Source organism: Ornithodoros turicata, unplaced genomic scaffold (genome assembly GCF_037126465.1).
Source record: "Ornithodoros turicata isolate Travis unplaced genomic scaffold, ASM3712646v1 ctg00001301.1, whole genome shotgun sequence".
Lineage (NCBI taxonomy): Eukaryota > Metazoa > Arthropoda > Arachnida > Ixodida > Argasidae > Ornithodoros > Ornithodoros turicata.
The window spans coordinates 15,494-30,362 of NW_026999543.1; the positions used below are offsets into that span (position 1 = coordinate 15,494).

The 14,869-nt window shown below is 44.8% G+C and overlaps 1 long non-coding RNA gene across 3 annotated transcripts; it reads right to left on the bottom strand.

Annotated features, from left to right (window-relative positions):
- Window positions 1–7,358: 7,358 nt before the first annotated feature.
- LOC135376793 (uncharacterized) lies at window positions 7,359–14,631 on the bottom strand. Of its 3 annotated transcripts, XR_010417854.1 has the most exons (7): window positions 14,525–14,631; window positions 13,262–13,386; window positions 10,328–10,461; window positions 10,185–10,248; window positions 9,644–10,108; window positions 8,633–8,719; window positions 8,394–8,524 (listed from the first exon to the last, which is right to left on the bottom strand). It is a non-coding gene; the product is annotated as an uncharacterized LOC135376793 (long non-coding RNA). The 3 variants fall into 3 exon arrangements; XR_010417853.1 differs by having other exon boundaries at window positions 8,394–8,719; XR_010417852.1 differs by lacking the exons at window positions 8,394–8,524; window positions 8,633–8,719; window positions 9,644–10,108; window positions 10,185–10,248; window positions 10,328–10,461 and adding an exon at window positions 7,359–7,611.
- Between the last annotated feature and the right edge of the window lie 238 nt (window positions 14,632–14,869).

A 14,869-nucleotide genomic window follows, 5' to 3' on the forward strand; every position in this document is an offset into this window, starting at 1 on the left:
GGGGGTGTTAGTATGCGTCCTGGGCCGACATAAGGGGGAACTGTGCCGACATTCGTCTAGAAAGTCTTCGCAAAACCCAGGGAAAACCTCAGGCAGCGCAGCCGGTGACAGGATTCGAACCCGTGTCACCTCCCAGTCTCGGCGTGGAAAGCGATCATCCTAACCACTATGCCACGGGAACTGGTCGCAGTCACATTTAATAAAGGTTAGCTTTCGTGCCGACTCTGCTCGAAACCTAGTCTATACTACATTACAGAAGTTTTCTTCCAACACCTGGGTTAAGCACGCTCTGTTTGCTGCACTAAAACTACGAACTAAGAGTACGTGGATACGGAATGTCGCACACTAAGTACCCATACGCTAAGACGGCTTGCCTCTCCTGCAGAGTAGCTAGGGCTAAGTCAGAGGAGGAACGGTGAGCGGTTTTCGCCTCTCCGGAAAAGGACCTTTTTCACAACGCTTCTGCGCATGCTCTGCGACCCTGACAGCGCCAAAGAGGGTTTCCTACATATTCAATAGATGGCGTCAATATGGCACCGGCTCTGCTTTGGCGCGCGCCGATCCTGTTTCGCTGGACAGCCGCTAGGATACGACGCGAACGTGAAAAATGTCCAAATGCTCCAGATCACTGCTCACTTGTGATTGCCTTCAAGCGCTCATGTGACGCCGCTCGGCGCTGATTTGCTGAAGCTCATCAGTGCCGAGTTCAGCAAGGTGAAGCTAATCAACATATATCTATAAATATATATATAAAGAGAGGAAAAAAGCCATTGAAAAGTAAGAAAAATGACGCTAGATGTGTTTGAAATTCAAAATTACAGATTAAGATGGCTTCTATGCCAATCCCGAACGATGCGCAGCTACCCAGGGCTGACGAGCCGCAAACACGGCGAAACACGTGTCCTCTGGTGCTGTCGCATCGTTTCATGAGTATAAATATATATATATATATATATAATTTATCGAATAGAAGCTTGGGAGTGCGGTTGACCACGAGAATGAAATAAGCAGGAAAAATCAGAAGACGACAAAGAGCTTACAGGAAAACACAAGGGGGAGTTTATTAACACATATAGGGATAGGGGTCGACGTTTCAGCAGTCAGCGCTGCCTTCGACGGGACTGGCCCGTCGAAGGCAGCGCTGACTGCTGAAACGTCTTCTGATTTTTCCTGCTTATAATTTATCGATATACATATCGATATATTAATCGATCTTATCGGGTTTTTTTTTCGGTGTTGATATTTATCGATACCGAAAGTTCCGATATTTTTGCATCACTAGCGTATTGTTTTGAATAAAGCCGAAAAACATAACACAAAAAGCGAACTTTGCTGGACATGCGAGGATCGCGTTTATTTATTACATTACCTTTTTGCATGCGATATATACCGCACGAGTAGAAACTGAGAAGTGCATTATCAAGTCGAGAGGCTGCGGAGTCTAGCATACCACGGCACGGAAGCTCTACTGCGCGCCCACAAAATGTTCGGGGGGAATTAGGGATCATTGTTTGTCGGCACGGTGCCGGGCGAGATCGGTCTCCTTACTTCTCCTCCGTAAGTAATACCCGGTAAGCCATCCACATCTGATGTCATAAAAGCCCCGCTGAGTCGGCTCCACACCTGCGCGGATCCTGCCGAAGCCAAATAATTTTTGGTTCCTGGCCCGTGCCCGAGCAATATACAGACTACCCGGCTCAGCCCGGCACAGTGTAGCGGGCCGTAAAATATGATCATGGCTAACTAACAGTGGGGTAACACAGCCTCGAGCCCCACCTATAGGCCCGGTAATGGACGGGCCCGGCAGGTCCCATAATGGTCAAATCCGAACCCACTCCAGGCCCGCAAGAAGAAGGCCCTACCCGCTCTCGGGCTTTCGAGTCACCCCTAGAACTCAGCAGGTCACGCCACGGTGACTGATTTACGCGGTTCGTTCTCTTTTATGTCTCTCAGCCCATGCATGGAAATACGACGTAAGTTGCACAAAATCGGGGGAAAATGCCCGCCTGTGCTGCTGTCGCATATTCTGCATGCTACATAGTTGCACAAGCTCTCCACAGATTTTAAGTGCATGGCAAGAACTCAATGTAATCCACTTTAGGACCCTTCACACATCCTTAACGGGACTATAAAATGCTTTTTTCTCGTTTTCATCAGAAAGAAAACCTTTTTCTGAGTCTAGAACCAAAATTTTACCTTCATCACGCGATGAGTATTCTCGGGAGCTAATTTAAACGGAGCGGCGAAGGGAGGACAGCTGGCGCCGCGCCGTGGCGAGCTGCGGAGCGGAGACACAGCGGGCAACTTGACGGGACCACGGCCGGCTCGGCAACACGTCATCGTGACGTGTTGTCGAGCCGAAGGATCCCGCCAGGAGCATGCGCCGTAGGATCTCGCGTATGCGTTCTTCTTCTTCTTTGTAGGGGGTAAGAGTTGTCAGCCACAGTCAAGTGGCTCGGGAGTGGAAATCTCCATGACGGCAGCTTCCGCGCGATGGTCGCAGTCTATCGCAGTCGCATCCTGTGGTTTTCCTTATTTACGTCAATATTCGCCTGTTATCTAATGTCTCATGCTTCCCAGTGACGAGATGGACGGCTTTTGATGCCACGAAGCAATCGGACCGCCGGAGTGGAAAGACGATGTGGTGCCATCGACTGCTCGTGTTTTTAGCGGACATTTGCATGATCGAATTTACGGAGGCCACGCTGAATCTCTTCAGCGTACTGGATAACGAGCTCAGTGTCGTCTGAATCAAGGTGTAGCAACCTGTCCACACCGGAGAAAGAGCATCCACCTAAACGGCGCAAAGGTGTGAGTATTTTTCGTTATTGGGGTAAATAAGGTCTCTCAGTCCGTGTGGTTCAAATGCTATCATAGATTTCAGGATTGCGTGAGTGGGTTAATTCTCATCTGCGTGACTCTGAACCTTGCCTTCGCTTACGGTACAAAGAGAGTAAAAAAGAAAAGAAAATAGAAGTTACCGAACCTAATCCCTAAACTCAGGTGGTGCACTGTTGATAAAAGTATACTTCGTTTAGCATGATCTTAGAAACCATAGTTCAACAGAATATTTATGTAATATGTTGAACATACGTATCCGTTCTTTTCTCTTCACTCAGCTGCTTTCATGTTCACAGGTGACTTCCTCAGCGGAGCCTGAAACCCCTTAGGTGAGACAGCATGATCATTGTAACCCACTATTCAGAGCAGATAAATGCTGTGCACCCTCTTTCCAGATGCCTCTTTAATGCAGTCTCTTGCCTACCATTCGGGCTCTGTATATTGTTCACAAGTTGTCTTTTACCTTTTTTGTCATTTGATTTACAGTTTGCTTTGTCATGTGCACAAATATGATATTGAGGGGGACATTTTCTTGTTTACACTTCTTATCTGATAATCATTGCTCAGTTAGATTACATCATTTGCATTCACCGGAACTGGAGTTGTATACCGTGTTATTTTCTTGTCTCAAATCAGGGCAGCCCATGTGTATGGCAGCTGAAGTCCTGGGTAACATGGTAACAGCCAGGGTAACATGCCAGGACAACCCTAGCAAGTACTCTGCAGGTCACCTCTAAATTAGAGGAACCTACTTTTGATGCACTATGTCCTCATGAGATTTTGTTCCTACTACAACTCTGCGCTTTGTTTCACATTACCAAAAAATAACCCTACCAACCATTCTCATACCAGTGTACTGCTGCGTTCAACCAGTTCAACTTGCTCTGGGTATCCTGCAAGGCCGTGCAGCTATTTCAGCCCTTATTTGCTGGTAACACTGGTGCCAATACAGTTGTTAGATGAGGTGTGACAATGTAAATTAGAACATATATCCTGTGTTCTATTAAAAATAAAAATTATGCATGTATAGCATATAATATGTATATGTAGATGTTAGGCCTTAGTTATTGTACTATTTGAGCTAAATGTCGACATTTCAGTTGTTTGAGCCTGATGCCCTCGTTCTTGACGCCCATACAAGAGTGCCCACACCCTCGGAGGAGCCTGCATAGCGAGGACTCTGTCCCAGTGGCAAATGGAACAGTTCTTTCAAAAAGAAAGCAGATTTCTGCCAGAAGACCAACAAGCAGTTTACTTGAAATAGTAGCAATTTCTTGTCGTTTTTCTAATTGCAAAATATTGGGCATGCTACGTCAGTACTGGGTTTTTTTGCTTCTTTCCAGTTACCTCAACTGGTGACTTCAAGCTTACGTAACACAATAACATAAGAGGGCATGAAGCAGGCGAACTGGTGTCGTGAGATTGTGTCCCCCAGTCTTAGGGATGTATTATACAGTATTGGAAACCTGGTTGAACAATAAATTTCTTAAACGACAAACACTTATCAGATGTGCAGTGACGATCGATGTGCAGAATACTCTTACACAATACGCTACAGCTGCCTTTTGTAGGCATGGTGGTTGGCAATGCTAAATGTTCAGATTTACGACGTGCTCAACATTGAATACAGAATACGTGACAGGGATTCGAGATTCGCGAATCCGAATCCCATTGCCCAAAACCGCGAATCGCATCTTACGAACCCACCAACCACGTTTGTTTCTTTTTAAAAATCTGAGCCTCCAAGCAGTGATGGCCAGTAGTTAACTACATGTAGTTAAACTACTAGTTAAACTACCTGACTGTAGTTAAAAAGTAGTTATCAACTACTATTTTAAGTAGTTAACTACAGTAGTTAGGTTACTGAAGGCGCCAAATACTTCCGATTTTGCCGCAAGCTTTACGGCACGATTGTGCTTCTGAATTTTACCTTGAGCTACTTGTTTGATGAGAACGGAGGTGCGGAGCAATTATGTCGTGCATGCATACTAAATCTTCACTTGTAATGCTTGTCTAGTAAAGCCTCATTTGCTGTGAAATCTCGCCGCAAGCTTTGTATTTGGCGATCGTAGCAATGGCTTGAGCGAAAGCGAAGTGTCCAAGAACACTACAAGGAATGGTTGTTGATGGACAACGTTAAGTAGTTATAGATGTAGTTAAACTACATTGCAGTAGTTAAAGAAGTAGTTTTAACTACTCCCCTGAAAAGTAGTTGAACTACTCAATGTCAAAGTAGTTAGTAGTTTTAGTTACACTACTGTAGAAGTAGTTAGTGGCCATCACTGCCTCCAAGCCTGCTTGGCCGGCGGTTCCCGCGGCGCTACAAAACCACAACATAGAGCTCCGATATTAGAAGTTTAAAAGTAACACGGTTTTGCTTTGGTTGTTTCTTAGTTTTATGGAGGGAATTCAGACTCCTCAGTTTATGTATCTCCTGTAGTCGATGAACAACATGTTAAATAAGTTACACTTAGGAAGTTGTATATGCCCAGACAGCACAAGATGTTGCAAATGCGTGGCATCAATATTACCTCAACGTTCAAGTGTTGCAGCTATGTTTCATGCCCACATTCGTCGTTGTAGCAATATACTTACTTCAATGTTCATGCTATGTCTCAAAGATCACGTAGAGCTATCATTGCGATATTAAAGCGATGATGAATATGTTACACTCAAGTAATGTGGCGTTTACATTGTTCATGCATGTCAATGCAACGTTGCAATTGCGTTTCTTCCAAAACGCTTAACGTAACTTCGACGTTTGCGCAGAGTCTTTATTTCAATGTTTTCGCCGTATTTCAAAAGTGTGATTGTGTCTCCGAAGCAATTTGCGTGTGCAATACTGAAGAAATGTCGCACTTACATTGCTGATGTGGTGTTTGGCAATCAATTCTAATGCAATGTCGCAATAGCATTACTCACAAAACAGTGCATCAGCGACCTAATGTTAGCGTTGCAGCACTATCATTATGTCAGTGCATCTGCTGTACTGTAATAAAAAAGCACAAATATTTAAAATTTTTAGAGTTAAAAGCTCGATTTATCTCGCTTTATGCAAATCAAGTAATGGGTTTAACCAGGATTAAAGGGGATGGTAGAAAGATAAGTAGTGCAGTAGTAGTCAGGGATCTACGTAGCAGTAGTAAGGATGATATATTACTGATTAAGCTATTTGAGAGATAGATTTCGAAGGATGCGTAGAGCTAACAGTGTGATTCTCTTCCGAGAGCAATGTTGCACATGGTACATCAAGGAAACGTCGCAGCTTATAAATGTTATGTCTATAGGCAACGTCTGAAACATTGTAGCAACATCGAAACAAACATATTGCTGCAATACTGCACGTTTTGCATGCAGCATTTCCGAGGCACTTGCTCCGAGTGCTCCAGTAACACAATGTTTGCACCATCTTGTTCTATCTGTAATTCCCACCAATAAACAATATAACGAAATCTTTTGTCAGTTTGTTTTTGACGACGTGTTCAAACTTTGCGGCAACGTTTCATGCACAAATGGAATGTTACCACAATGCCTCTAGTTCAATGTTGGCGCGGCATTTTGAGACAATGCATTTTAGAAATATTACGATTTTGTTGCTCAGGCAATGTTTCACGTGCCGCAGTGAGGTAACATTACAATTAGTGCGACCATTATGGGGAGACAACACTGCGGACGTACCATGGGAGATGACTATGGACAAAAGGATCGAGACGAGGAGAACATAATCTCGAAGAAAATTAATCCGACCGAGAACTTGAAATTAATTACAATCCATCCTTACGCACGTGTGAATGCGCGCTGACCCTCGATATGGCGTTCTTCCATAGCATCAGTGCGACCACAGCCATTGAGCCCTCGCGTGGCATAGTGGTTAGAATGGTCGCCTTACGTGCTAAGACAGCGAGGTAACACGGGTTCGAATCCTGTCTGCGATTTTCCCAGAAGCTTTGCGGTAGACTTTCATGACGGATGTCGGCACCATTCCCGCTGAACTCTGCCCAGGAGCTGGACGATTGCTGAATATGTAAGCATACTGTGTTCACTTGCACGTATATCACCAAGACTGCAGTGCTCCTCGGACGTTCCTTTTGTAACGGTGCTACTCTGTAACGTAACTGGTCAATGGCAGTGTTGCATCAACATTACAATATTATTTTTTTGCAATATTGTTGCTGTAATATTGCTGCCGGTCTTTAGCAATGTCACACCAGCATTGCAGTGTCACATTTCTGCAATGTTGTTTCTATAACATTGTTGCAGCATAACGAAAGCCGTCACTAGCAACATAACATCAATATTGCATGGCGATATTGGTGCAATGTCAATGTCTTGTCCCGAAATTTGTTTTTTTTTATTAAACAAAAATATTAAATTCTGCTTCAAAACACTTTTCAGTAGAATACCTTTTTGACTGACTTTTTCAACTCTTTTTAAAGAAAGCATTCGGAAGATTCGAGATTCGTAGAATTTTCCTTGGATTTGGATTCGGATTCGAGAAATTCTGGATTCGTCCTATCTCTAGTTTTCATACTTTTTATTGCGTGCTATTTTTCGTAACGAACGCAGTCGTTAGCTGTTAGTGGCATATCAGGTGCTGACAACATTCTGGGTAAAAACCCCTCTTCGGTTCTTCACAGCCAGGAGGGATTGTACACTTGGTGATCTCGACTGCTGCGGCTGAGGCGTTGCACTTCACGAGACCGCACCAATCGTACACCTTGTCGTAGATGCTGCCATCCTTGAGTAGCGTACCGTGGTAGTCGCAGTCGCCTGAAATGGCAGAAACATGAACAGGACGGGACGCAGCTCACATCCCCCACCTTTTTTTTTTTCCTTCTTGTTCCTCTCATCATCATCAAAATACTCCCTGGAACGCAAGCACTTTATAGCAAACACCTCCGTATGTTTATTTTCCGTTCTGTTCCTGTGGGTTATTTCAGAGCTCTTTTGACCTTTTTGAACACGATAGGACTCGATCCTTATGGTGAAGGGGCTAATTATTTCAATCTCCTCATCACCACCAGTGATGGGGTAGAGTTTAGCCCCTGGCGATGAAACTTCCCATTATAATGATGTTACCATCGTAAAGTAGAGAAAAGAATAGCGGAGGCAAACTTTCGACAACGATGCGGGGAGTGGTTATTAGGGCGGGTGAACGACGTTGTACTTGTGCAGTTGCTGGAAATCAAGCTGTCTTATTGTTTTTACTCTGTGAACTTATTGTTTGGCGTCACTGCCGTGGGCAGAAGCTGTCTTGAGAGATATCCCAAGCAGCACAAAGGACCGGGGCGAAGCCGGTCCAGCATCGGGAAAGAATCCTACAAAGTCGGGGGCATGCCACCAGCCGATACCGGTCCTTCCTCCAGTTTGCAACACCGGGTTGATTAAGGACCGACATCGGCAGCAAGTATTCGGTCCCAGCAGGTCCCCGACGGATCCCCGATAATGCTGGCAGGGGCTCCCCCCATGCATATTTACCCCCCCCCATGCATATTTTAGCAATAATATGCTTATTTTTAATAATTACAATAATTTCGAGTGTAAACAGTGTGTGTGGAGCCCAACATTTTATTTTCGGAGAGGAAATTGACTGACACAACACTTGTAGCACCTCAATAGACTAAACGACGAGTGGTGCGCACTAAGCAGTCTGCCTGCATCACCCAATGCATGCCAATTGTGTCTGAAATGAAAAACAAAAAAAGAGGGGTATACAGAAATATGCAGCCTGTCCGCATAACTACTGTCATTGGCAATGTAGCCTGAAAAGCAAAGGGTGGAAATGGTCTACCATAATATCCAGCCTGCCTGCGTAACCACTGGCCCTTCAATGGTGTCTCAAAAGGGGGGGGAAAACGTACACAGTAAGAGGTGGTCTCTGAAAGGAAACAAAAAAGGTATACAGTAGTAGGCAGTCTGCCTAACCACTTGCACTTCGGTAGTGGCCCAGGACGAAAGGAACGGCATGTAGCATTAATATTAGACGTAACGGTAAAATTGCTGCATGGGGGGAAATGGTATACAGTAATATGCAGCCTGCCTGCGTAACCACTGGCACGTCAACGGTGTCTCAAAAGAAAGAAAAGTATACAGCAAGAGGCGGTCTGCCTGCACAAGTGGTGGTGTCTCGAAGAAAACGAAGTTATGCAGTAATAGGCAGTCTGCCTATCTGCTCATGCTTCAGTACTGCCCAGACACAAAAATGAATGGCATGTAACATTAGACGTAACGGAACAATTGCTGCACGTCAGCACAAAATAGTCTGCGCACGCGGTATGTGGAATGAGCTTTATCAAAAATGGTAAAATGCACAGTGTAGGGATTATGAAACTCAAGAGTTACCAAGAGAAAATTTAAATTATGAAAAAATTACAAAGCCAACGACTGGGAGAAATGCAAGTCCAGGAAAGAGAAAATAGTTCACATCCAGCACCTTTGGTGCAAATGACTAGCAATTACTACAACGAAAACTGTAAAAAATGACAGCTGACCGGCACTAGAGCTGACAGTCAATGGTGTGCACATATCCGGCGTTCCTTCACAAAAACGTCAATAAGCAAAAAAAAACAAAAAAACATGGCCAAGGAGAAGCATCCCTATTGAAAAAAAAAAAAGCGGCATCAGGTCTGATGTGATTTGGGACACTGTCTTGATGCTAACATTAGAGCTGCTCTGATGCTGATGTTAACACCAGCTGATGTTAGCATTAAGACAGTGTCCCAAATCACATCAGATCTGATGTTAACATCACAGCTGGTCTGATGATGATGTTAACATCAGAGCTGCCTTGGCTGATACTCACATCAGAGCTGTCTTGATGCTGATGTTGACATGAGAGCTGCATTGATGCTGGTTATGGCAATCTTGAAAATGCTGCAGTCTTGGTTTACTGAAATGTTCTGCAAAGAAAGCCCCTCATGCCTGCGGTATATGAGTACCGACAAGAACCCTCACGAAACAGGAGATAGCAGCAACAAATCACTTCACCACAACAATTCACCACTCCGGAGTACGTACCTTTTAACGCATATCCAGTTATCATCAACATACCTGAGCGTTGAACTCACGGGGGCACGAAAATTGGTAATGATCGAACGGTGAACAACAACGCAAAAGAGCACACCTAGGTCCTCATTTCCGGTCCAACTTGTCCTTCTTCCGAAAAAGCACTTCTAAGCGTTGTCATGTCGAGCAAGAGTCCCCACCGCATTTGAACACGGTGCTTGAGTTTCTCTTGCTGGAGGCCGCTGCGTCATACACGCTGAACCTGCAAGAAATATCGTTCCAGAAAATACGATGGCAGGACACTTATATGTAGAGCAGTGTAGAGACATATGACATACCGTCTGCACAAAGCATACAGTCGACTTCTCTTGGCGTTCTATCTCCCTGTCGTTGTGCAGATCCCTGCAAATAGAGTAAAACGGACAATGAGAATGCATGGCGCAGTCGAACATATTACTTCACAGTTATATTAATTACACACCTGAAACGGCAAGAATCCTGAAGGCGAAGAACGATTTGGCTTCACATGCAAGGCAGCGTCTTCACTCTTTGACATGTCAAACGAGACCGACTGGTCTGCTCGCGGTTAGAAGAAACGCTTCCACTTACAGACAGCTGCAATATCAGACGGGTTGCAAGAACGACAGCATCAGGTGAGAACAACAATACAAAGCCTCTAAAACGCTTTAGACTTGCTGGAACGCTCGCAAACGCGAACTACACGCGGCGACGAGAAACGACCGTTACAGCAGCAAAAGCGAACCCAACAAGAACAGCGCATGCGCGACAGGCAGCGCTGGCTGGTGGCATGGAAGAGAAGCGACGACGCGCGAGCGCGGGCGAGTGAGCCTGTGTTGAAATGGGCATGGAGCCAACATCTCCACGCAATGGCTTGGCGGATGAAATATGACGACGGGTAGAATAGTACTACATCTTGAGATTGTGGCCGTTCCAGGATCTTTCGAGAAATGCTGCTGTTTTCATAAGAATCACTGAACGTTGTGTTTGAAGCAAAATTGCAACATGAGATTGGCTAAAGCTAAGGTATTAGTTAGTTATGATTGTGAACAGATCGGAAGTGCAATCTGACAGTGAGAGATCAATAGGATCAAAAACAACAACAACAAAACACTCACTGTTTTGCCGACCCTTTCTCTAGTGTTCTTTCTTTTTTTCTTTTTTCTTTTTTTGTTATAATGAAGGAAAGCAAGGTTAAATGCTACATTTTTCTTGACTGTGTGCGATGGTGTACATCGCAGGTTCCTCATGTGCCATGAATCTACTTAAAAGCTGCTGATGGTGTCAGGGCATCACACTTATAACAGTGACCAGAATGCGGCAGGAGTACTTTTGAGGCACTCTGGCCACGTTGACCACAAAACGGCGTTCCATACTCCCTCCGAACCAAACTTTGCAAAGCTTGTAGCACACAAACATTAACAACACACACGCCGGCCATTTGCACCCAGCAATGACAACCAAAACAAAGATGATGGAGATGGCAGTCGCGGTAGCCCAAATGCAGGGAGCTCCAGCGTAGTCTTTGCGGGTTTCCGTGCAGCGGTTTTCGTCCGATCAGTTCGACTTGCTAAAGCTCTCTTCGTTTCGTTTCACGTGAGTTTTTCGTTTCGGGGGATTCGGTCGTTTCGTTCGGGCGTGGCCGACTCTTCCCGAGTAGCTTGTACTTGCCTGCTTTGCAGTGAGGCTCCATTAATACTTCTGTTCAGGGTGCTGCGTGTGCATGTTTTCTGTCATACAACACAACACAACACATGAAGTGAACTGCAGCCCAAGGTTTGAAAGAGTTACCTCATACCAGACAGTCAAATTCCTTCCTGAAGGGATGCTTCACTGTCTCGTACAGCTTGGGACAAAAGTTTCTGAAACACGGGTGTTTTGTATTTCACTTCTCCACGCCTCCCCTGCGGCCTAAGGGGAACACTTGCTGAACAGAATCCTTGAGCAGATTTTTCCCAAGGATTCTGTTAAACAAGCATTCCCCAAAGGTGGCTGGGAGAAGTCCAATACAGAATACCCGTGTTTCAGAAACTTTGTCTCAAGCTGTACCATCCGATCACGTGTTACCGAATCTGCATAAACATCCGGAGACGAGCGGGAAGAAATACTTAGCCAGTACACCACAGCAGATCGGGACGTTAACGGGGATCCATCGGGAAAGAATCCTGGCCGGGACGCAAACGGGAATCTATCGGGAAAGAATTCTGACCGGGACACGAACGGGGATCTATCGGGAAATAATTTTATGTAGTTTCCCTCACTCTCAATTCTTCCCCCTCACATAGTTGGGAAGCAGTCGGGCTCGTGACGGCGATATCGGCCACCTCAAACCCATCATCCCCGTTACGTTCCCAGCCGAATCCCAGTCCTTTGTGCTGCTTGGGATTGTTCACGCCGGTCATGCGGGTTGGTCGCTAACTTTACCACCCCGTAATCTGTCCCGCACCCCTCCCCACTAATGTATCCGTTTCTTCTTTCATTTTTTTATATATCCATCTCCCCACCCATATAACCATTACCCTTGTGAGGTTCCTGTTTGTGAGTCTCCAACGAGGCACTCGTATTCGCTGTTGACATTAATTTTTGCTTTTACTACGAGAATTTTGAGTAATCAATCTCTACACAACAACTGACACCTCCATGTTTTCCCTTGATACACCTAATATAATGTAATATTCTGTATAGGATTGTTTGGGTGCTCTAAAGCAACATATACCGAACTTATACCGGAGCTAAAAAGCTCTATCTGCCACGTGCTTCTTTATGGTGGTCGACTCATCGCGCGAGATATTTAAATGAAATTCCCATCCGGTTATTATTAATATTATTAAACCTCACGCATTAAATTGATGCACCACTTGACAATGTCACAGTCATGTCCCTGACACACGAAAGCAGATGTCCGTCTTGCGACCCTTCATCAAATTCCTGCAAACTACCTGCCTGATCGACTCTCTCTAAAACCCTGTCAGCGTCGTCAGCATCATCCTCATCACCATCCTCTCATTTTTCGCCAATAGCATCATGTATTTCTCTCTCTCTCACAGTCTTCACGTCACCCCGCCTTGCATACCCACGCATCACAATGTACTGAAGGTTCGAGTGTATAGGGGTGGCTGGCAGGCATATTATCAGTGCGGCATTTCATTTCGCAGAATCGGTCAGGGAGAGAACAACCTTGATCTACCTATCCACTCCTATGCACTCGCCAGTTATTCGATCAGCCGGAATTACCCTTCTCCAGGCGTCCAAGAAGAATTTATAACTGTGCACGTTAGCGAAAATAACGGGTCGGTACGATTAATGACCTGCGAACCCGTGCCTAAGCAAAACAAGGAACAATAAGAATTGCTTAATAAATTCACATATACAGCATCTCGTTGTGCGACCAACTCACCGTGTTCGACTGGCACACTTTCCCAATGAATCTCCTCGGCAAGGTAATAGTCAACGGAGAGAAGAATCAGCAGAACGGGGAAGAATAAGGGAAGCGGCGTCATTTTGAGTTTTCTCCTCTCTCTCCTGTGGAATGAAGTAAGCGTTTTGGTTGCACTAAAACTATAATGCAGAGCAGTAAAAATGAGGAAGGAGTGAACACTGAAACTCTGAACGCGAACGGAACTGGGTGAGTGCGAGCACAGAGGTGCAGGAGCAAAGGCGGAATTTCGAAGAAAAAGATATGACAAATAGAATAAAAAGTGGTTGGACGGAAGCGTTTTTAATGTGCGTAATTTTAACGTTTCCTGCACAAGCGGTGAGAGGAGGTAATAGATCTGCGATGATGTTGGTGACAGTGCTTCACAACATGCTCTATATATATTAACTACAAGAAAGATAAAGATACACTCAAATTAAAGAACTGGACATTCCAATTCTGTCCGTCTAATCCGTGCTGCCTATGCCAGAGAATCGCATAATAATAATAATAATAATAATAAACTCAAATTCCTATGCCCTCAGTATGCACAAATATGCCAGTTCTACTACGTTCTGTTGTCTAAAAAATTCCTCAAAAATACTGTAGAGCAGTTGAGAATTTAGCCATTCAATAGCCTGAGCCCTCAGCAGCACTCTTCAGTTACCATTTTCATCCCAATTGTGCACAACGTTTTTAAGAAAATTTAAATGTAGAATTACGGGAAACACTGTGTCGAAGTGGTCAACAACTGCTCGTCAAACAAAAAGAAGTCTGCTACGTGCTGGCTACGTAGCCATCAGGAGCAGCAAAGAAGTCGGGAACATAGATTACAGTTGCTTGACAAGCCGGGCATTATTTCAAACCAGTCGCCGTTCCACCGTAGTTGTGACGGCAACTTAAAAACATTAGGTGTTCTCTGTCACTTGTACAGATTGTCGTGCTGGATTTACAAGCAACGAGCGGCTAATCTACGCCGTCAACTTAAAATACCCGCTGCTGCTTTGCAAATAGTATCTCATTCCTAATGGCGAAACTGAATGCGGCGAAGGCGAAATCCCAGGTATGTGCTCATGGGGCTGAACGGGAACCTTTGATACTAAAATTGGTAAGGAAATTAAATCGCGTAGGTCAGCGAAGGTCAGCGTAAAAATTTTGTTGCCTTTATGTACGCATTCTTTCTGGGTGCTTCTCCAAATCTCCCCGTCCATTCCATATTTGCTGCGAAGTCTTCGAAAACCTTACCTCGATTTTGTACCTCAATTTCGGTCCGTTGATATTTTCGAACTGATCACGTTTGCGTCGAGAGAATGAGGCGTTTATGCGTGCGCTTTCCTCAACTGTGGTAAAAAGGCAAAGAGAGTTACATATTTCATTGCACATATCGAATGTGATCGCAAACAGACTGACACAAAATGGTTGTCACGATTGACATATGTTTGCGCATAAATTATTTCCCAACAACTGAACCTGTCCAAATGGCTCCCGCCAGGCGGCGTTTGCTCTGTCTGTGTTCAAGCATCGTGGTCTGAAACATGCCATTCACCTAAAGAGAGGCGCACATTTTCCTTTATTACGAGTCCGTTTCCA